This window comes from Oenanthe melanoleuca, chromosome 1A (genome assembly GCF_029582105.1).
Source record: "Oenanthe melanoleuca isolate GR-GAL-2019-014 chromosome 1A, OMel1.0, whole genome shotgun sequence".
Taxonomy (NCBI): domain Eukaryota; kingdom Metazoa; phylum Chordata; class Aves; order Passeriformes; family Muscicapidae; genus Oenanthe; species Oenanthe melanoleuca.
The window spans coordinates 14,263,846-14,285,475 of record NC_079334.1 but is presented as its reverse complement, the minus strand read 5'-3'; the positions used below and the strand labels follow the sequence as shown (position 1 = coordinate 14,285,475).

At 45.3% G+C, this 21,630-nt stretch overlaps 1 pseudogene; it reads right to left on the bottom strand.

Annotated features, from left to right (window-relative positions):
• Window positions 1-8,886: 8,886 nt before the first annotated feature.
• LOC130265777 (DNA/RNA-binding protein KIN17-like) lies at window positions 8,887-11,336 on the bottom strand (annotated as a pseudogene).
• Window positions 11,337-21,630: the final 10,294 nt, after the last annotated feature.

The following is a 21,630-nucleotide window of genomic DNA, read 5'->3' as shown; positions in this document are numbered from 1 at the left end:
CCGCCGGAGTGACCCCATTGGCTGTTGTTCAGCTTTCCCCCTCCCCTCGCCCTGGGTTTAAAATTCCCCCGCCATTCCTTTGTCCTTGTTCTTTTTCCTCCGGAACGAGTTCGGGAATAAATTGCTGGACAATTATCCCGGGAAAAGGAGCCTCCTTTATTTTTTTTACCTTTGTCCATGTGGGTTCCCATCCTCCTCTGGTCCAGAGCTAGTTAGGGGACTGAAGAGAGAAGGAAATACCACAGCTAGAGCTCAACGTGGAACTTCCATGACCTTGGAGACCCCACGGAACAGCTGGAATTCCATGCGTAGATTATAAGCCTTTTGGATTGTCCAGCTACCTTCGCGGCAGAAGGCTGCCTTTTGAGCAGCAACCGCTGACAGGGAAGGACCGGCAAACCGCCTGAGCCCAAAGCGGATCGGTTCCGGATAAGGACTTTCTTTGCAGCGACTTTTGCACAGCCGAGATCCCCAGAAGAGAGCCCGCAAGGGTGAGTGTCCCTCATGGTTAGCAAGGACCCCGTAGTTGCCCTCGGTTAGTGGGGGTGGGGGGGCGGCCTCCCGCGTGGTGGGACAGACGGGTGCGCACTGCGGTCCCCGGCGGCGGCGGCAGCGAGCCAGCTGTGAACAGCAGGGCTGCAAGCGGCAGGCTGCGTACTGTGTGGACCGGGCACGAGTGGTGGCGAGGCGAGCTGCCCGGAGCGGGCGGCAGCTCTGGGCGTGCCGAGCGGCCGCGGGCCCGGGCGGTGGCGGCCCCAGGCAGTGGCAGAGGCGGTGCCAGCGCCAGCAGCGGCGAGCAGCTGCAAATTTTACAGGAGCGCGGTTCACTGGCGCGTGTTCCCTCCTTCCATACCGGGGTTGGGAAGAGGAGAAAAACGGCAGCCTATAGCTGCATTTACTGCAAAGAAAGGTAGATCGGTTTTGCATAGTTTGCTTTTAACATCACGATGGGGTCTCGTCTCTCTACGCAACAAAGGAGCATTTATTCCCAAGTCAAAAAAAAAACCTAACTACTGGAAATGTTAGAACTTCTAAGAAAGGGTTAAAACTGTTTGTTTGCTGGCTTCTCTTCAGTTCCCTTAGTTTACGCTGCAGAATATAAATTCTATCTCTTCTTGGGACAAAATTGGAGACCTATTAATACTGAAGATAGAAGAGGGGGATAAAACTGTATCTCAATTCCTCCCATTGTTCTTGCTAATTCGCAAAGAATTAAGAGGGAAATGAAGGGACAGCTGAACCAGACTCCCCCAACCTCCCCTACCCCTTTTCCTACCCCCTGTGCCCCTGAACTGGAGGGACCATGCAAGGCATCCCAAAATACACAGGGTACCCGGCCATAGTTTCCCACAATCCCTTTTATCCACTTGTCCCCGCCCCAAATCCTTTCCCATCCCTCAACCCTTTTCTCCCCTCGAACGCCCCTTCCCCTCCCTCCGCCATGATTCTGCCCTGCACGATGTCATCCTGCAGCCCTGCCCCAATGTGTTGTAATCCTGGTTCCCATGGTTGCTCCACTCACTCGGGTGGCTTAGATGAAAATCACCCTAAGGAGAATTACAAGCACATAACTAAATCACCAGTGAACATTATACAGCTATAATCTGTGGATACCCTAGGCTACCTGGCCATATCAACACAGAGACATTGCTTGACCCAGCTGGCTAGAATGGATACCCAAAAATTATCTGCAGACACAAAGTGTTTGAAGCACCTGTTTTAGAATTACCCACTATATTAACTTACATACTATTTCTTCCAGAGTGTAGATGATTAAAATCTTGGCCTGGGGGAGAGGAACAAGGGGCATCTCTGACTGTACCTACCTCCTGCATTGATGGTATATTGGAATTTTTTCAGGGAGAGGCAGCAAAACCATTTGGAGTGTGGCTTCTGACAACTTTAAACAGCAGCCCCTGCATCAAAGTGCACCCAGCATTGCACCAGGGATTGATCTCAACTGGAACTTGTTGCCCAAATCGAGGAGACAGCTTAGAGGCAGTTTTCTACAAAATAAGGATGACCAGAGCACCAGGAGATGGATAACAGGTGCAAACGACTGGAGATGTGCAAAAACATGCAGATAAAAACATTTCTGTCAGGCACTAACAGGTTTTAATTCCCTCATGGTCCCTCACCTGGGACCTCCTATGCTGTCTGCCTGGGAGCCCTGTGGAAACTCTGGCTGGGCATCAGTGTGCAAGTACCTGTCCCTGGTGTGGCCTTCCCTGGAACTGTGCCCCCTGGTGAGATTCCCTGGATGCACCTGGCTCACCACATGCAATACTTGGGGCTGCTGATAAGCCCCTTACCCAGAAGGACCCATAGGAGGGGCACAACCTGCGTGAGGGTCACCCCAACTCCAGGCTTGTTCCCCCACTGAGGGCAGCTCTGCTTCCACAGCCCCCTCAAGCAAGACTGCACATGCTTCTGCTCTGCCAAAAAAGTATTGGAATCACCTTAGAAAATCCAGACTCTTCTATTAATTGTTCAGGGAACAGCATCTGTAAGTGTTCAGGACAGCAGGAAATAAGCAATGAAGTGATGCTGGCCATAGCAACAGTGGTACAGTGGAGGCGGGGAGGGAGGGAGGGAGGGAAAAATACATACATAAATATAAAGCTATATGGGGAAAATAAATTTTCTATCCTGAAAGCTTATCACTTCCCAAAGCTGAATTGTAAGTCAGATGCTGAAGTGGCTCTGTGCTTCACCTAGCTGAAGCCAGGCTTCCTTTCACTGATGACCATTTGTCCAGGGGCAGTGCAGGTGACAAAGTGAGTGGGTGCCTGGAAAGGGAGCAGTGTCATGACCCCTGATACTGTAAATTTCCCTGGCAGGACTAATCCAGGCTGCTATAGGCAGTGATAATTGGAAGTGACACAACTGAGGTCTGAAAATGAGGTAACACAATGGAACTGATATGCTTCCCAGAGCAATGATAAATTACATCGTCTCTGTTTCAGGTAAGAAGCAAGCTGTAACCACACAAATTGGAGAAGGAGAATGAAAAGGTATTACACCCAAGAATAAAAAAAATTGCATACATTTGGCATGTGTTCTTACTATGTACCACCCCATTATGCACACTGAAAATCTGTATGCTCTTTTCCCTGGCTTGATCCTGCCTGAGCAAATAAGCCTTAATCCATATCTAAGAACATATCCATTCCAACTATTATTTTGCTCTTGACATGGTTGATTCACAATGGATGGGTTACAGAGTGGCTACAAGACTTAGGTAATCTTTAAAAGTTATTCATGGGATTCCCCATTTCTGAGGAAACCGTTCCCTTAGCAGTCTGTTTGTCCAATTATACCTTTCATATGTCTTTTTTCCTGCTTCTAAATTCTGAGTTTATTCAGGTATTTGTTTTTGTCCTGACAATCTTAAAGCAATGGGGATGGCTATCCAAATTTCATTTCCAAAAACTAGCACTAACACAAGCTACACATAGGATGTTACATTAATATTTTGTTTGGTAAATACACCAATCCCAGAACAAATCATACCATTCATAAGGTAAAATACTCTCCATGCAGATTAGCAGTCCCCTCACACCAGGAGGTTAAAAAATAAGTATGTTGTCTGCTTCCAAGAAAAAAGCCTGCAAAATGGTACAAGAATTTGCATGGTTTCTCACAGTCAGCTACTCACATACAGGTGCCTTACAAAAAATGATCAGAAGGGCTTCATATGGCATGCTTAGGTGTATACGGGATGATACTGATTTCTCTTATATTAAATGAAGCACTTTCCGACTGTGAATTAACTCAAGAGACCATCAAAATCACAGATCATCTCAGACACATGAAGATTCATGAAAAGTATTCATGAATGAAGTGCTCTTTAGAGGCTCACATCTTTTCTACTTTCCCCTAACAAAAGTGTTAAAGATTAATGTTCCAGTAAGAGCCATAGCAAAATAAACTTCTCACAGATCCATGGTAATAATGTTTACTTGCACTCACAGAAATGAAAGCAGAACCCAGTCAACATATTTTCACTGGCAAACTTAACTGCTGTAGTTTCAACTAATAAAAATATTATGACAGCATAAACCACTCATTTATCTGGTATTTAACTAAGCATTAGTTTATTTTCCATTCCCGTATGCCAAAATTACAATGCGTGGCACACGAATGTTTCTAGAGAGAAAATTCTAATAGTAATGATTGCAGAAATAAAGAAAACATACTAATCTCTGGATATCTTGTTGAGGAATACAACAAAAACAGCTAAACTGTGCTTTTGAATCCACTGAAATGACAAAAGAATGCATAAGCATATTACAGAGGCATTTCCAAGCAACCTAGTGGTGAAGGCCACTGAACATTTAGGAATTAGCATTGCACAGAGCAGCTGTTCACTCATGTGTCCTGGCTTGGCAGATTCAGGTGTGTGTTGCAGTGCGGATGCATCCTGGTCTTGTTTATCATGCACACATCCCTTTGCCTCAGGATGAATTTATCCAGTGTAGTGAGTGTAGTGTAGTGTATTGAGGAGTCAGTTGTCAGCTCCCACTCAGCACACACACCAACTGCATGGCCTTGCCTTTATCTAAGAGCGTAGCATGTTCCCATGAGAACATCTTTTTGACAATAGAAAGGATTAAGAAAAATGTTTTCAGGTAGGAGAACCCTATAAGAGCCCAAAAGACCACAGCACAGAGTAACCTTTCAACTGATGAGATCAACACATGGTGCTGTGCCCCGATTTGGTGGCACCCCGACCCCCAGCTCATGGAAAGCTGTAAGATCATACACAATTCACCCTCCTAGCTCTAGCCATGGGGTTTACTCGACACTCTGGCTTGTTTGGGGGCCATAGCTCCAGTTATCACTCTGGGCCAGGAGCAAGCCAGATCCCCTGGAAACCGCTGCTCTGGAATGGGCACGGGGCACAGGCAGGGATCCCCTGGAAACACCACTTCTTAGCGGGCACAGGGCACTGGGTGGGCCTGGGCTTTGGCACAAGGGCTGTGCTGCGCTGTGCCTGGGCTGTCCCCATGGGCACAGGACAGAGACTGCACCCCTACAGAGCCCTGGCCAGCTGGGACTGAGTGGCACTGACCCGAACACGGCCCAGCTTCATCATGCCCGGCCGGCAGCCGTGACCCCTGGCTTGGTAACCTACCGGCACAGTGGTGATACTCCCACACCGGAGGCTGCCAGGGAGAAGCAGTATGGGACACCGTCACCACCCGGGCCACTTGCAGAGGCGCTGCTGCAAAGGTGGGCAGGGGTGCACGGATCAAGCAGGTTTAGTAGCACTGGTGAGAAATACCTGATTTAGTGCTTAACAGGGAAAATACTCTTTCAGGGTGTCGGGAAAATCCACAAACGCCAGAGATTCATGGCCAAAAAAGAAACAGAGGAGTCTTACACCTTTATTAGAATAAAGGGGGAGAGGCCACTGGGGTGAGGTTTTGGAGGGCGCAGCCTCCTTTTATCCTGTAGTCCTGGCCGCATGTTAGGACGGTACAGCCTACCCAAACCACTGATCACATATCACTCCTTGAACCTGTCATTTTACCCCAAAATTCACAAGTTCAGGCTTATGCACACACTTACCTGTTTCAGGAGCCAAGCTGTCTGTGCCTTGCAACAAACCTGCTGCAGTAAAACCCATGTCAAAGACTTTAACACCCATACATATCTTCACCCATCAACTTGTTTGTAAAGACATTAGCTTTCCTCTCATGGACATCACCCAGGTGCTGGGTGTGGGAGACATGTGGATGCTGCACTGTGCCAGCTCCACTCCGTGGCTCAGACTGCATGGCTGAGGGTGGTGTGGGACCATAATCCTGGACCATAACACAGGTCTGCCATTGGGCACCTTCCCTGTAGCACAACCCCGCTAGGCCTGTGAGAAAAGGGGTGGACTGTGGCATGCAAGAGAGTAAAGTTTGGGAGTGAACCCGCACCAGTACAGGGGCTGGCAGCTGAAGTAAAACTTGAAAAAAATCCTCTGGCAAGCACCCTGCCAGGCCATGCCCAGGCTGCAGATGAGCAGCACCTGGTTTTGGAGAAGTGTATAACTCTATGATTGCTAATGCAGAAACATATATGTGTACTGAGCTATGTGTGACTGCTATTTCCGAACAGGTGTCTTTTTTCACATCTCTTTCATCAATGCCTATTTTGTCAATGTGCAATTAACTCCTAATTAATTGTGAGAAACAACACTCACTATTTAAAAATTTAAAAAGTTTAATAAGTGCAAGAAATGACACTCACTTTTAGAATTACAAAGGTTTTTAAACCTTAACAAGAATACAACAAAAGACTGAATGAGAAAGAACAGCACTGGGAGCACAGGACTAAACTACCTACAAAATGGATGCTCTGACTTTTATGCCACTAGACCCTCCCAAAGTCTTGCCAGTTCTCTGTTCGTCTTCTCTGCTGTCCATTGGTGGAGAGTACTTTCCTACATCTTGATTGGAGGTCAGGTGTAGTAACAAGCCCGTTCTCCTCAAATGCCCTGACTGCCCCAGCTATCTCATGGCAACAATACAAGGGGGAGGGGAAGAGGACTAGGGGAGGATATATTACAATAACAAATACATTCCCAAAACTTATCTAACTTACTCATCCTTTAATTGTGAGAGCCAACCATCACGTTACTCATCTATAACAATAAGGATTAAAAGGGACAATATCCAGTTCTGGGATGCTTGGCAATCTGCCAAAAGCACGCCATTAGCTTAAAATAATTTTTTTGGTTCTTGTCATTATATTAGTTAAATGCATATTAATGAGGGTCATACATATTTAAACCTTCCCGGGGGGGGGGGGGGGGGCTGCTTTGCCCCCCCCTCACAGGGCATCTATCTACAGCAGCAGCACTACTGAGGCAGCCCCTTCCTCAGTTGCTCATCACTTGAATGATCCTCTATGAAAACTCCCCTAATTAATGGTAGGCTCAAGAGACCTTCATAGAAGGCATATATATGTATCAGCAGTGTCTTATAGCAAAGCTCTGTGTCACGGTGTGATTTGGGTTTTGCCTATTCTAATATATTTAATTTCTTTTAGAGATAGGATTTAGGAGCATAGACAAGGGAGGCTTAAAACTTAAAAGGGTACAAGAAGAAATTTATTAATAACACAAAAAGAATTCAGAATAAGATTCCTAGATTGTTCCCTCCTCCCCCTTCCTTCTTTCCACATTCCTTAACAACAACATACAGAAAAAACTTCAGTCAGTTATCTACTTAAATAATCATTTCAGTTCACTTTAGAAAGAAAAGTTCCTTTTTTAGTTTAGGCTTAGGGGGTGTCTTCACCTTCACAATCTATATCTGCCCAGGAAAATATTGCAGATTATGACTCTCCTCTCTCTTTCCACAGTCCTTCCAGAACTCTGCTATGGGTTACGTTACACATTTGGGGTACCACTTCTAAAGGCAGGCTGCTGAAAAACAAAATTCTCTTCATCTCCTTCTCTATCAAATGTCTCTGTCCATATTCCAGTCCCAAAACAGAGAGCTCCATTTCCCCGAGGCAAAAGAAGGTCTTCTTTTCAAGCACCCAAACCTCCCCAAGTATATTTCACAGTTTAAAGGAATTTTAGTGTAGTCACCATCCCCTTAGCACACAAAAAAAGGTTTTCAGCTACTTATCAGTTGCATCTTTTCAATCTCTTCCCATTAGGAACTTTATCTTCATTCCGCTGACTTCTGTATACTCCATGCTTTATTTCTTCTCATTCAGGGGAGCTCAGGAGATCAAGAATCTTATCCAGGCATTAAAAAGTTACAATTGTATCCAGATCGAGAAGAAGCCATGTGGGCAGCTGGAGGCCTCTTCCTGTAGAACGGGGTGAGGGGGAGAAGGGAGAACCCCTGGTGGCTCGGACATGCCACGTGGAAAGGGGAGCCAAGACGAGCCAAGCCAAGTTGAGCCGCGGACCACCAGGGCAAGGGCAGAGGCCGGGGCCGTGCCGGGGCCCTGCTGGGGCTGTGCTGGAGCCCAGGGCCAGGGCCCGGAGCCATGCGGCTGTGGCCATGCGGCCAGGGGTCATGCGGTCGAGGCCAGGGGCCATGCAGCCGGGCCCCCCACCAAGCCAGAGCCAGGGTGCCAGTCCAGGCCCCCCCACAGAGCCAGGGCCGAGCCCAGAGCCGGGTCGGGGCCCTGGCCAGAAGTCGAAAGAGGGTTAGTTAACTTAATCCAATGTGATTTGTGAAAGCGAAATAACTTTTTACTTGGTTTCCCGAGCTGTCCACTACTAAATCAGCTCTCTGATTGGTCCTCATAACTCACAGGGAAAGCCCCAGAGACGGGACAGCCTCCTACTCCCCAGCCTCGTGTTGCTTTCCCTCAGGCAGCTCCACCCCTCCCCCTTTCCATGTGCAACCAGCACACTCTGGTACCTTCTGTCTGTTGGACCCCACTGCAGCATGACCAGCCAACACTGACTCCTCCATCATCTCCCTCTCATGATTAGCCAACCCACTCTTTTGTAACACAGCTGAAACTGGGCAAGGTTGTTTCTACTCTGTTGAGATTAGGTACAACTGCAGCCCACCCAGAGTGAGCCTGCCCACAGCACAGCACCATCCCACACCTGTGGTTTTACATGTTCTGGGAATTCTTGTGTTTGATTTTAACCTTTGTCTCATATGCATGCCGTCCTGTAGATTAAATCAATGTGTTTTTATTTCTTCTCAAGGCTCCATTCTGTTGTTTTGGCACTTCCTTATTACTTGAGAATCAGTAGTAAATTTTTCTCTTGATGTCCAGGTTCTTGTCACTGTTATCATTCAGATAAGATATGCTATTATAGCTATTTCACACCATTATTTGCGCTAGTTACACAAATAAAAGTATTTAATAGTACACAGTTTCTATTTTAATATTATGTGAAAGGTCTAAGTTTTAATATATTTATTACACTCATTTATAAACTCCACATGGCCAGAGAACTGGCCACAAAAGCTGACAGATTATACTATATTAAAGTAGTTAAAAGGGGTTAAAATAGCATTACATTAAAATTGTTGTGATCAATAATAACTTGTAAAAACTAATACATAAATGTTAAAGCAAATACATATGCTGCCATTTAGAACATGAATCATTTACAAGGTTCACTCTACTACTTATTAGATGGCAAAGGCACACCAAGGAAAAGCAAGAAAGAAAAATCCAGAGTCAACTAATCCAAACAAAAATAAACTAAAAACTATTTATGTGGAGGTAAGGGGGCGTGTGTGGTTTGTGTGATAAAAGGATGAAAGAGGTGAGGATAAAAAGGAGTATGACATAAAGGCTCAATAGCACTTCACAGCATTTAAACATAACAGTACCTTAAATTTAACAGTACTTAGCTTAATTTATAACTGAAATGTAACAATTTAGCAAAGGACTCATTTAGGATTTACTATACTACAGAGTCTTGTGTCTGCCTGAAAGATGTCAGAAAGAAGGTTCTGAGAATCAAAATCTTCTCTGACACATGATTTAGCACCTCAGGAGAGTTTGGAAACATCTTCATACTGGATATCTTGGACTCTGCACCCTTTTAAAGGTCCCAAGTCAATGGTTATTGACACTGAAAACCTCTTCTCAGTGATGAATTCCAAAATGCCTTCATTTCCCCTGTACTCACCATTTAACACCATCACATTATTGCGTGGTGCTGGTATTACAGTTTGTAGATGTGTTTGATCCAGCTTCACCTTGTCCCCAGAGTCAATCACCTTCACAGCTACTGTGTATTTGTCAGTCCCTTTCTTAACAACTGCCTTCTTCTTGTGGTACTTCTTTCCAAGTTTTTTGTTTTCATCATCAAGGTCCTGTTTCTTCTTCCTCTCTTGTTCTTGCTGCCTGTGAATGGTATCTGGGTCCCTGTCGATGTACTCAATGTACCAGCCTTTAGGAGTCTCATCAACCTTGCAAAGACCTTCTCTCCCCAGCCATTTTGTAAAATCAGTCAGTGTCTCCCATTGTGCAGCATTCATGTGGATGTGTTCTCGATGGCTGATATATTCATTGTACACAATATTACTGCAGACTTTCTTTGTTCCAAATCGCCTCCTGAGCAATTCTATGAAATCATTTCAGAATTCTTCAGAGAAGTAATCCATGAATTGCTGAGGAAGCCAGCAGCAACTGCCTCTGGTGGGACTCAGACGTGCAATGACACTTGAAGCCATTCTCATCGTGGCACTGCTTCTGGCACATCTGGCAGCACCAGGGCAGCTTCTGCAGCTCTTTGGACTTGATGTGGTTGGCGATTGCCTTGGGGCTGAGGAAATCCAACATCCCCATGACACCAACACAGTTCTGAGTCCAATGGTGGTAGCAGTCCAATTAGATGGTGTCTGCAGTCCTTTTGAAGTGATAGGTGTGGTTCTGTTGAAGTGGTGAGTAGAAGGGTCCGGTCTTCCTCTGAATGTCCTGTGGTGGTTATATAGCTCTTGTCCTCTGAGAGTCCAGTAGGTAAGGCTGTCTGTGGTGTTCTAAATCTCAGATTATATCCAGGTAGGAAATGCTTGGCTCCTCCCCATGGGTGGTACATCTCACAATGGGACACCGTAATTTAATCAGTCATGCAGTGGGTCCCAATGGCCCATTAACAGAAGATATCCCACTGGAGGGAGGATGGGTTGTGGAAGAGATAAAGAACACTGCCCCACCGAGTTTTAACAGATGGTAATAGAATACATACTTCTGGTTACATCTTGCATTGCAACCTAAGGCACCCTATAACAACATTTTTAAACTCAGAGAGTAAAGGCATTACATTATTATCTGGCCAGGATGTTCTGGCCTGGATGTGTCACAGAAATCATCTCATCCACACATAGCCCAGGTGTGCAGAGAGACTCATTCCATGACACACCGCTTTTACAAGATTTTCAGATATTTTGTATAGTCAAAACTCATTAATTAATTGGGTCAGCATTCATTGGTCCCAAGTTTCAAAGTTCTTAGGATTTATATCAGAAGTGGATTTCTTTGCTTCTGATAATTACTAGATTTTCGTACCTTGATTTTCTTATCAGTCTTTTCAGGAGGAGATGTCTTCAACTCTGCCAGAGGCAGAGCCTGGGCTAGGTGTTTGTAGATTACTGCTGATGTTCTGTTGATATTCCGTCGATGGTCTTTATCTCTTTGGGGCTACTCCCAGTCTATTGATATGCTGTGTTCATCAGGCCTTGCCTAGATAAACAGTGCCCTGAAAGAAGCTTCAGTTCTCTTCCCCTGGGGCAAAGATGAACAACCCTGGCTAAAGTTATAGAAAAAAAAAATAAACTGATATATTTTCAACAGGAGAACATAATTTCACACACATTTGCTATTGCATATGCAAACAGACATAAAGAGTCTGTACAAGGGACTGCAAAAAATTCCCCACAAATGTAACATTCACTTCAAAGATGCCTTTGCATCTTCTCAACATATATATATATATGCCAAGGGTCCAGCCTCGAGGAGTGGGGGTCTCAGCCAAGGATTCATCATTGTTTGGGGATTCTCTGAGTGCTCAGAATATTTGAGAGTTCACTTGCTGAGAGGCCCCACTCAGAGGGAAGTTGCTGGTCACAGCCTCTGCAGTCCAGAAGGGCTCTAAAGGTCCCATTTGGGACCACTGTTTATAGAGTAATGAGACAGTGGGCTTTAGTCATAAAAAAAACAGGAGCTCATTAGACAGCATGAGTTCCTGAGAGCAGTTGCTGTTTCTGATAAGCTCAAGAGCAGCTGAGTCCAGGGGCTATCCATCAAGGTTGAGGCCTAATAGGCATTTCTCTGATCATAATGCAGCATTGGGGTGGGGGCAACATAGGGGAGGAAGTGTACCACTACAGTCGATTGGCTACCCATTTCACTTTGTCCATAGAGAAAAACTAAACTTTTATGTATATGTATATGTGTATATATATATATATATATATATACAACCAATTGTATAGGTATAGATCTTGGATATATATAGATACATTTTATACATGCAGAGAAATTATATGTAAGAAATGTAGAATTTAAAAATGTAGATATATTTTATTTATGTCTAGATGCACTTTATATTTACTTTTTTTTTATAACATCATAGAATGCTTAGGGTCTGAGGGGACCTTAAAGATCATCTGGTTCCAGTCTTCTGATGTAGAACTTCTGCTTAAGGACATTTGCCCTTGTTCTATCAGTATATGGCCTGACAAAAAATTGCTCTCCAGCCTTCTTGGTTCCCTTAATGCACTAGAAGGCTGCTGCAAGGTCTCCCCAGAACACCCCAATGCTCTTAGCCTGTCTGTGGAGCTGGGGTGTATGGGGGAAGAGCACCAACTTACTAGAGCCCCATAGCAACCCGAAGCTAGAATTATCCTAGCCCTAGCAGCTACAGTTAGCAACCCAAACCTCTGCGTGAAACTCTGCCCAGTGCAGTTGTGAGCAGCATTCACTGAATTGTCCTGCCTTCGAGACGCTGACACCTTAGCTGGCAGCTCTTTGGTCTATAAAGAAGTGCCCCAACCAAGGACAGTCCAGCAACCCCAGAATTCTGGATCTGAGATTGGACCAAGCTGGCAGCAGCCAGCAGCCTTGACCCATCAGCTGAGATTTGGTGAGCATCTTCAGCCTCTCTGTAAGCACACTTTTCAGTGTTTTTTTGTTTTTTTTCCTTTTTGTTCTGCTGGCCTGGAACATGTTTCAATGGGGAATCTGCTCACCAAACCCTCCCTTACCCGTATTGGAAGTGATCTCTATTCTAAAATCCTAACTCTGCTCTCTTCTAACAATTTCAAGTTTTGTAAAGGCAATCTTTCCAAAACTAACCTTAAAAAATCCATTAAATGGCTTTCTACCCAATTTTCTAACTTTAACACTCAATCTATTACCCTAACAGCCTTTTGGAACCATATTGGCACTCACATTTGCTCTTCACAAATGCAAGGCAAGTTCAATATTACTCCTTTTATTCCTTTATTCCAAGAAATTGTCCAAGCACGCAGAAAACAAGTTTCCTCCCTTAACCACCTACACCCCCACCTTGAGCACCAAAAACACAGACCCAAATAGCCCCTTCCCCACCCCCAGCCCCACACTCCTGCCGCGGTATACACACCACCGTCCCCCCCTCCCTCGCAGGCACACGAGACCCCCTTCCCCACTACATGCACACTCCTTCTCCCCCTGCAGCGGGGGAACCAACACCCCCCCTCCCCTCTGCTCCACTCCCGTTCCCCGCTCCACTTCCCTCCCCTCTCCCACAGCCTGCCATCCTGGCTGGCCCGCTCCCCCTGCATCCTGTGCTGCCCCCCTCCCCCCCAGTTTCTCTCCAACTGAGTCCCTCCGCAGCATTTCCACCTCCCCACCTCGTTCCCCCCCCACCCCACGCCGCTTGTGCTCACCAGCCTACCACCTCAGGTTCATGACCAGCCTCCCCTCCCCGTTCCTAGGACAACCACAGGCAATCCCACCCTCCCTACCATTACTTTAGAAACGGCCTTGCTCCTGCATTCCAGCAATCCTCATTCTCCGCAGCCTTGTACTACTCCTTATCACAATAGTACACTCCTAAATTCTGTTCCCAATGCCAGCCCTTGTAATACAATCCACCCTTCCCTTCTCCTCTGCCTCAAAACCCCCCTCTAACACCTGTCCCTGCCAGCCCCTCGTGCTCCCCCTACCCCTCCACAAATGCCTCAATCCCTACCACACCACCGCCACCTTGTGGTCAAACCATGCCATGCACCCACTCAAGCCAACTCCAACCCTCTGCTCTTCCCCCACCCCCCGCTCATCCCCCCCTCCCCCCACCGGCCCCCAAGGCTTCTCATAAAGCCCTCCCTTCTCATTTTAAAAAGCACCGTAGCCGACACAGACATTCTGACACTTCTGAAGACACTGATACTGATTCCTACAACTCTGATTCTGATCCTTGGACACAAATCAAACTTTTAGCCACACAAAACGGAGATTGGCAATTAGCTCAAAGAATTCCTGTCACTTATAAAACAGGCAGGAGAAGAGGTGCCACAAACAAAGCTCAATGGGACTCATTTTATTCTAAACAATTGACAGAATTATCTAAAATTGCAAAAGATCATGGCAGATCGACACAAATTTTTAAAAATTTCCTAGAAGCAATTTTTTTCTGCATATGTTTTAGTGCCACATGATGTAAAAAACCTGGCACAATGTCTTTTAACTCCTGCTAAATATATGTTATGGGAAAGACACTGGAAAAAACAATTGAAAACATTATCTCACATATATTCCAAAGATACAAACCTCCAAAATGTCACAGTAGAACAATTAGCTGGAGAAGGTGATTTATCAAAGCCTTCAGAACAAGCTGACACTTTGTCCAAAGACACATTACAAGACATAGCAAATGCAGCAGACATCTTTGCTCCTCACACCCCATGACTCTATCACTACCCTGCATTTTTCCAGTGTCAAAAAAAACCAGATAAAAGCTTTATCAAATTTATAGACAGATTAAAAGATGCTCTGGAAAAACAAATAGAGAGCACAGAGACATGGAAAGTTGCCAAAGGTATTGCTGAAGGAGTCACAGGAGCTTTTGCAGCAGGGACCTCCAAAGAAAATGCCTGCTGCTTCTATTGTGGGGAACTTGGACATTTTGTAAAAAATTGCCCAGAAAAAGTACCAATTCAACATCTCCACACCAATTACCATAAACCCCAGAAACAGCAAAAGTACCAACAGCACTCGGGAAAATTCCAGCACAGCACGGGAATGGCACCGTGCCATGACAACAAATCAAAGGCCATCTCCCACACCATCCCACCTCTGAAAATCAGTCCATCATCCTCTCAAATTCCAGACCATATCAAGAAGATCCAACAGACGGAGCGTTTCAGATGGGAACCAGGCAAGAACTGGTAACTATTTTGTCTTTGAACCTTATAGATGGCAATTTCTACTGTGTTCCCACAGGCAAAAGTAGACCACCAGGCTGTCCTTGGGACTTTCTAATACTTGGTGACACTTTCCACAGCCCAAAACAAATTTTTGTTTTGCCAGAGATACAAACTGTACGATCTCTGTCCAACTTCGATGCACAGACATGCCTTTTTTCAGGACACACCAATTTTACAGGCCTTCTTGCTCCCGAAAAATTACAGTGAACAAATCCCCCTCGACCTCGGTACTGTGGTACCGCAGATCGTGGGCTCAGAGAAACCCATCATTGAATGCAGCATCCTCTGCAAAGGGGAAAGGATCCTCAGACCAGGGATGATTGACACCGGAGCTGATGTCACCATCATCGCTTGCTCAGAGTGGCCATCCTACTGGGACCTGCAACCTGTAGCCAGCATGATTTCTGGAATTGGTGGCGTTGCCTATCCACGCAAAGCAGGAACAACATCATCGTCGAAGGACCTGAAGGCAAGTGTGCAACCATTTGCCTGTTCGTGGTCAGAGCCCCCATCACTTTGTGGGGTAGAGATGTCCTATCCCAACGGGGGCATCCCTCCAAATTCGAAGCCGGGATTTCTGATTGGAGCCACTGAAATGTGCACTCTCGCACCGACCCCTCAGCTCACCTGGAAAAGTGAGGATCCTGTCTGGGTCAAGCAGTGGTCCCTTTCAAAAGTCAAACTGCATGCATTGCATGCCCTGGTGGAAGAGCAACTCACAAAAGGACACATCACTGAAACCACGAGCCCCTGGAATACTCCAGTCTTTGTCCTGCAAAAACCTGGGGCCAACAGATGGAGGCTTCTCCAAGACCTTCGCAAAATCAATGATGTCATAGAGGATGTGGGTCCTCTTCAGCCTGGTCTGCCTTCACCATCAATGCTGCCTCAAGACTGGACACTGGCCGTCATTGACATCAAAGATTGCTTTTTCAGCATCCCACTGCACCCCCAAGATGCCCTGTGGTTTGCTTTCTCTGTCCCCTCTCTAAACAGAGAGGCTCCCCTCAAGAGATACCACTGGCTTTTCCTCCACCAAGGACTCAAAAACTGTCCCACCATATGCCAATGGTATGTGGCTCACGTTCTCTCCCCTGTTTGGAGCTCATTCTCAATCATCTACCACTACATGGAGACACTCTGGTTTGTGCATCAGAACAGACTTACTTAGGCAAAGCAGTGAAAACCATTGAAACCATTGAAAAAGCAGGATTCAAGAGTCGTGAAGACAAAGTGCAGTACACCAGCCCATGGAATTATCTTGGACTCTGAATCCATGAGAAGACCATTGTACCCCAACAGCTCTCCATTCAAGACGACCCGAAAACCCTGAGAGACCTACACAGTCTGTGCGGATTCATCAACTGGATACACCCCTTCTGGGAATCACAACAAAAGACTTCGCCCTCCTGTTCAACATTCTCCATGGCAAAGAAGACCTTGACTCCCCAGGCACCATCACACCAGAAGCCCAAAATGCCATCGCTAAAGTCCAAAAAGCCCTCTCCTCATGCCAAGCTCATCGATTTGAACCTGACCTGCCCTTCCAGTTTGTCATCTTGGGAAAACCTCCTCTCTTTCATGGACTGATTTTCCAATGGGACCCTGAACTCACAGACCCTCTGCTGATCCTCAAATGGGTCTTCACAAGCAACCAACCCACAAAGACAATTACCACATTTCAAGACATTATGGCACACCTGATAAAAGGCCAGAACTCGCCTCCTCTCTCTTGCAGGGTGTGAGTTTACATGCATTTACCTGCCACGGACCACTGGAAACCTGGAGCATTTGCTCCAGACCAACGAAAGCCTCCAATTTGCTCCAGATAGCTATACAGGCCAAATTTCTATTAATTTACCAAAACACAAACTTTTCAATCACAATGCAGTTTTTCATTTAGTCCCAAAATTAGTCCAAAGTAAGACTCCCCTCAAAGCTCTAACTGTTTTTATAGATGGCTCAGGCTCTTCTCACAAGTCAGTGATGACTTAAAAAGACCCTAAAACCCAAATTGGGAATCAGATGTTCAAATAATGGAGGGATCTCTACAAATTGCAGAGCTAGCAGCTGTTGTTAGAGCCTTCGAAAAATTCAAAGACAAACTTTTAAATCTGGTCACAGATTCAGCATATATAGCTGGTATAGCCACGAGAGCAGAACACACCTTTCTAAAAGATGTTTCCAACCCAAAATTACACCAATTAATTTCTACAATGACACATTTAGTTTCTCATAGGAAACAACCTTACCATATGGTGCATATGAGATCACACACTGATCTCCCAGGTTTCATCACAGAAGGGAACAAAAGAGCAGACGCACTGGCCACGTCTATGGAGATTGCAAATGGCCCTGACATCTTTGCTCAGGCAAAGCTCTCACATGCATTTTTTTCATCAAAATGTGCCAGCTCTTATTTGAAAGTTTAAGCTACCAAAAGATTAAGCAAAAGCCAATTTTGACATGCCCAAGCTGTCAAAATTACCAAATACCCTCTATGAGTACAGGAGTCAATCCCAGAGGCCTGAACAGCTGCCAACTGTGGCAGACTGATGTGACCCACTTCCCATCCTTTAGGAAGTCCAAATATGTGCACATGTCAGTTGACACATTTTCTGGAGAAGTTTTTGCATCAGCTCATGCAGGAGAGAAAGCCACTCACGCTATTAAGCATTTTCTCCTTGCATTTGCCACTCTGGGAGTCCCAAAAAAGATCAAAACTGATAATGGACCCACCTACAAATCTTGAGAATTGAAAAAGTTTCTCAGTGAATGCGGAATTGAACACATCACTGGCATTGCTTCAAACACCACAGGACAGTCCATTGTAGAGAGAACCCATCAAAACCCTAAAAGGAGTCCTCAACCAGCAGCAAAGAGACACAGAAATATTATCTCTAGTTGAAAGACGCTGCAAAGCTCTCTAAGTCATCAACTTTCTGAATTGTACAGCAACAGAACCCGATCCCCCAATCCTCCACCTCTTCGCAAACTCAACCCAAGCCAAGCTCACTGAGAAACCACCAGTGCTGGTGAAAGAACCAGAAACACACCAAATTTCTGGGCCCTTTCAATTGATTACCTGGGAAAGGAGATACGCCTGTGTATCTCTACCATCTGGTCCAAAATGGTTCCCAGGAAAAAACATAAAACTGTACCTGGACACTGCAAAAACCACCCCCCCAAACACCAGCAAAAGTTCTCCTCAATCCAACACAAAACCTCCTCAAAACCAAACCAGCTCTGCTTGGAGACATAGGTGTCACAGAGCGCCCACATACCAAAGAAAACATTGTCCTGTCACACAACAGCAGACGAAACAGAAAACCAAGCAGCATTCAGCTGCCTCAGTCAAGTCTTAGGCTAAACTTAGTCAGGTCACAAAGTAGGTTTTAGTTCAAATGTTATTAACCCCACTGAAAAAAAAAAACACCTTTTTTTTGGTCCCTCTCTATCGTCCTTGTTAAAACCCCTAACCCTATACCCAACCCCCTAGTTTTAGTGTTAGAGAAAAGAAAAATAAAAACAGTTGGGGGGGTGGGGAAAGAAAGGACAGAACCCTATCCCTACCCTCCCAAAGATAACAAATTTTGCTTTTATTTCCTATCAGAAGCCTCATCCTTGTCCAAAGATGAAAATTATCTCTGTTGGTGCTGTCCTCACTGCTGCCTGGATGTTCTTCACTGTGCCACATACCTTTGGCTGAATAAGCCCACAACCCAACCATAATGTTTGGGTGACTTTAACAAAGACATTAAACCAAGATAACTTGTGCTTATCCCTGGGCAGCCTTGACAATCCACTTTCCACATGTTTGGTGGGAATTCCATTTGTAGCAGATGACTTGCCTGTTTACAACTCAGAACTTCTCCGTACCACAAGTAAGAGATCCAACCCAGTGGACACTTGGGACGATTGGACAAAAATTTTGCCAAATGCTCTCAAGGAACCGCAAGAATTGGATTTGCTGGGGTCCTCCAAGGCAACATATGTGTCAAATTCTGCTTTAAATGTCCAAGACAAAATTTGCATTATTTAGATTTGATCAAAAACACATACAGAAAAGACATATTACCCATCAATAAAGCATACAATTATCCAAATTGGTGTAACTACACCACTCCCATAATTTCTGAGTCCTCTCTCCACCCCACAACACTGCCCAAGGGAATGTTTCTCATCTGTGGTGATCAAGTTTGGGCTGAGATCCCCTCTGTCTCCAGGAGGTACCCTGTAGCCTTGGCAGGCTTTCTACCCTCAGCCACAACATTACCTTGTCACATAATTTGAAAAAAAGAAAGCAAATCAAAACGTGAAAAAAGTTCCTACACTGAATTTGATGAGAATCGTGATCCCAAACTGTACGTTTGGAACAAACTCAAAAGAATTGCTGCCTCCCTGTTCCTACCATGGGCGGCAGCAGCAAAAGCCCTTGGTGAAAATTAATCATTTGAGGTGCTGGCTTAGTAAGCAGGCCAACACTACATCTGCTGCTTGGAGTGATCTTTTGAAGGATGAAGAAACTGTAAGACATGCAACTCTCCAAAATCGGGCAGCAATTGGTTTCCTGCTGCTCTCCCACAGACATGGCTGCAAAGACTTTGAAGGGACGTGCTGCTTCAACCTTTCTTCACGTTCTACATCCATCCACGGAAACATCCAGAAGCTGAAAAATCTCGTGAAACTACCCCTGACTGGGTCAACAACCTCTTCGGCCAATGGGGACTGATGGGATGGGCTTCAATTTTGGTTAAGGGAATTTTGTGGATTTTCATTATTATTCTCATTGAGTTAGCTATGTTTTCATGCCTTGTTCAATGTTTAAAAAAAAACCTGTTAGGGACGCTCTCTTTGTAAATACACAGAGAGGAATTGTGGATGATACAATTGTCCCTGAAAAGGGCCCCTGAGATCTCATACCCTGAGACAATGAAACTTTTCATGAGAAATGTTCCCCCCTAATGAAACCCCTGTTATTATTCAGGATTTCTATTGGTCTTTAACTTTACTAGATGATTGGTCTTTTCTCACCTAGAATCTCAAAGTAATTGGATAGTTCTCAATTTATAATATTACTAGTTCGAATCCCAATCCCCCTAAACCCTAGAAAAACCCCTTCGGTTTTTAAAGCTACCTTCGGAACCTCTACAGTGACTCCCGGGATCTCATTGCTAGCTAGCTGAGAAGCTGACCTTCTGCCTCGGGGGCCCCCGGAGCTATCCAAACCCCGTAGCAGCCTGAGGCTAGAACTATCCTAGCCCCGGCAGCTACACCCTACCACACATTTAAAGTTCCCAAGATGTCTCAAAGCATATCACCTTTCTCAGTCTCTGACACAGGTAACTCCAATCTGAAATTTCCCTTAATGTAATGGAGTGGGGCCTATTCTCCCACCAGTTTATTTAGAAGCCAGCATATCTTTTGGCACCGAGTGTGGGGCGAGAGAGAGAAGTTGGAATTACCATTTTTTTGTAAAGCATTTGTGTATTGGGGTACAGAAAGTCCCTGATCACCATGATGCTCAATGTATCCACACGGATGTTGTACTTCTATTTCCACACATGGGGAACTATTTGCTCATCATGATGGCTTTTTTAAGGCCAGGAAGAGGAATCAAAATTGCTTTGTTAGTATACTATGTTTATTGCATGATAACATCAGAGGCAATGAATTCCATTTGGAATGTATATTCAGTCTTGTTTGCCTGTGCTAATCAGATCTCATCTCTGCCAGGCCTGGAATGAGTACCTTCCTGTCACAAATTTCTCCCTTCTGTGCTCTTCTCAAGTTCCTGCTGTGGTTTATCTTATGGCATTTTCCTTCCGCTGTGATCTTAACTGTCTTTGAGACAGGCAACTGTGCTCTTTAAAGTCCTTACAGACCTCTAGAAGTCACTTCTAACCTCAACCATTCTGTGACTCTGTGAATTCCCCTTTGGTCTGTTAGGGTCAGCTGTCCTAGATGTGTTCCTTACCAACCTCTTGCACATCCCTTGCTCATTCCAGCCTTTGAGGGAAAAATTATTCACATCCAACCTGCTCCCTTTGGCTTGGAACAACTGAGGCCATCACACTCACTCTGCCATGCTTACTTGACCAGAAGTGACCTCTTGTTCTTGGAAGAAAGTCCCTTCCCCCTGCCCTTGACAATGACGTGAGGTGGTAGAGAATAACCTCTGGGTCCTAGCCATATGCCCATTATGCTGCTGCAAAAATTACCTGTCCTGGCTGGCACGAGGGCAGATTGATCATCTACAGCCTCTCTGGGTAACTTGTTCCAGGGCTTCACCACCCTCAGTCTAAAAAATTTCTTCCTTGTATCTAGTCTAAACTTATAATCCTTTTGTTTAAAACCACTGCCACTTCTCCCATCACTACAGGCCCTATTAAAATGTTTATCCCCATCCTTCTTGCAACTCCCCTTTAATTACTGGAGGGCTGAGTTGTTGACCCTCTGGAATCTGCTGTTCTGTCATTTTTCAATACACCCCACTTGTCTATTCATCTAACCCACACTTCCTGAGTAAGCCTATGAGGATGCTGTGACAGATAATGTCAAAAGCCTCGCTGAAGCTGAGTTAGAAAATATCCACTGCTCTGCCTTCATCCATCCAGGTTTCATTGTAGAAGGCAGTCAGGTTGGTCAAATATGACTTTTCTTCATTGAATCCATTCTCACTACTCCTAATCACCTTCTTGTCTTCCATGTGGCTATTGATGGCCTC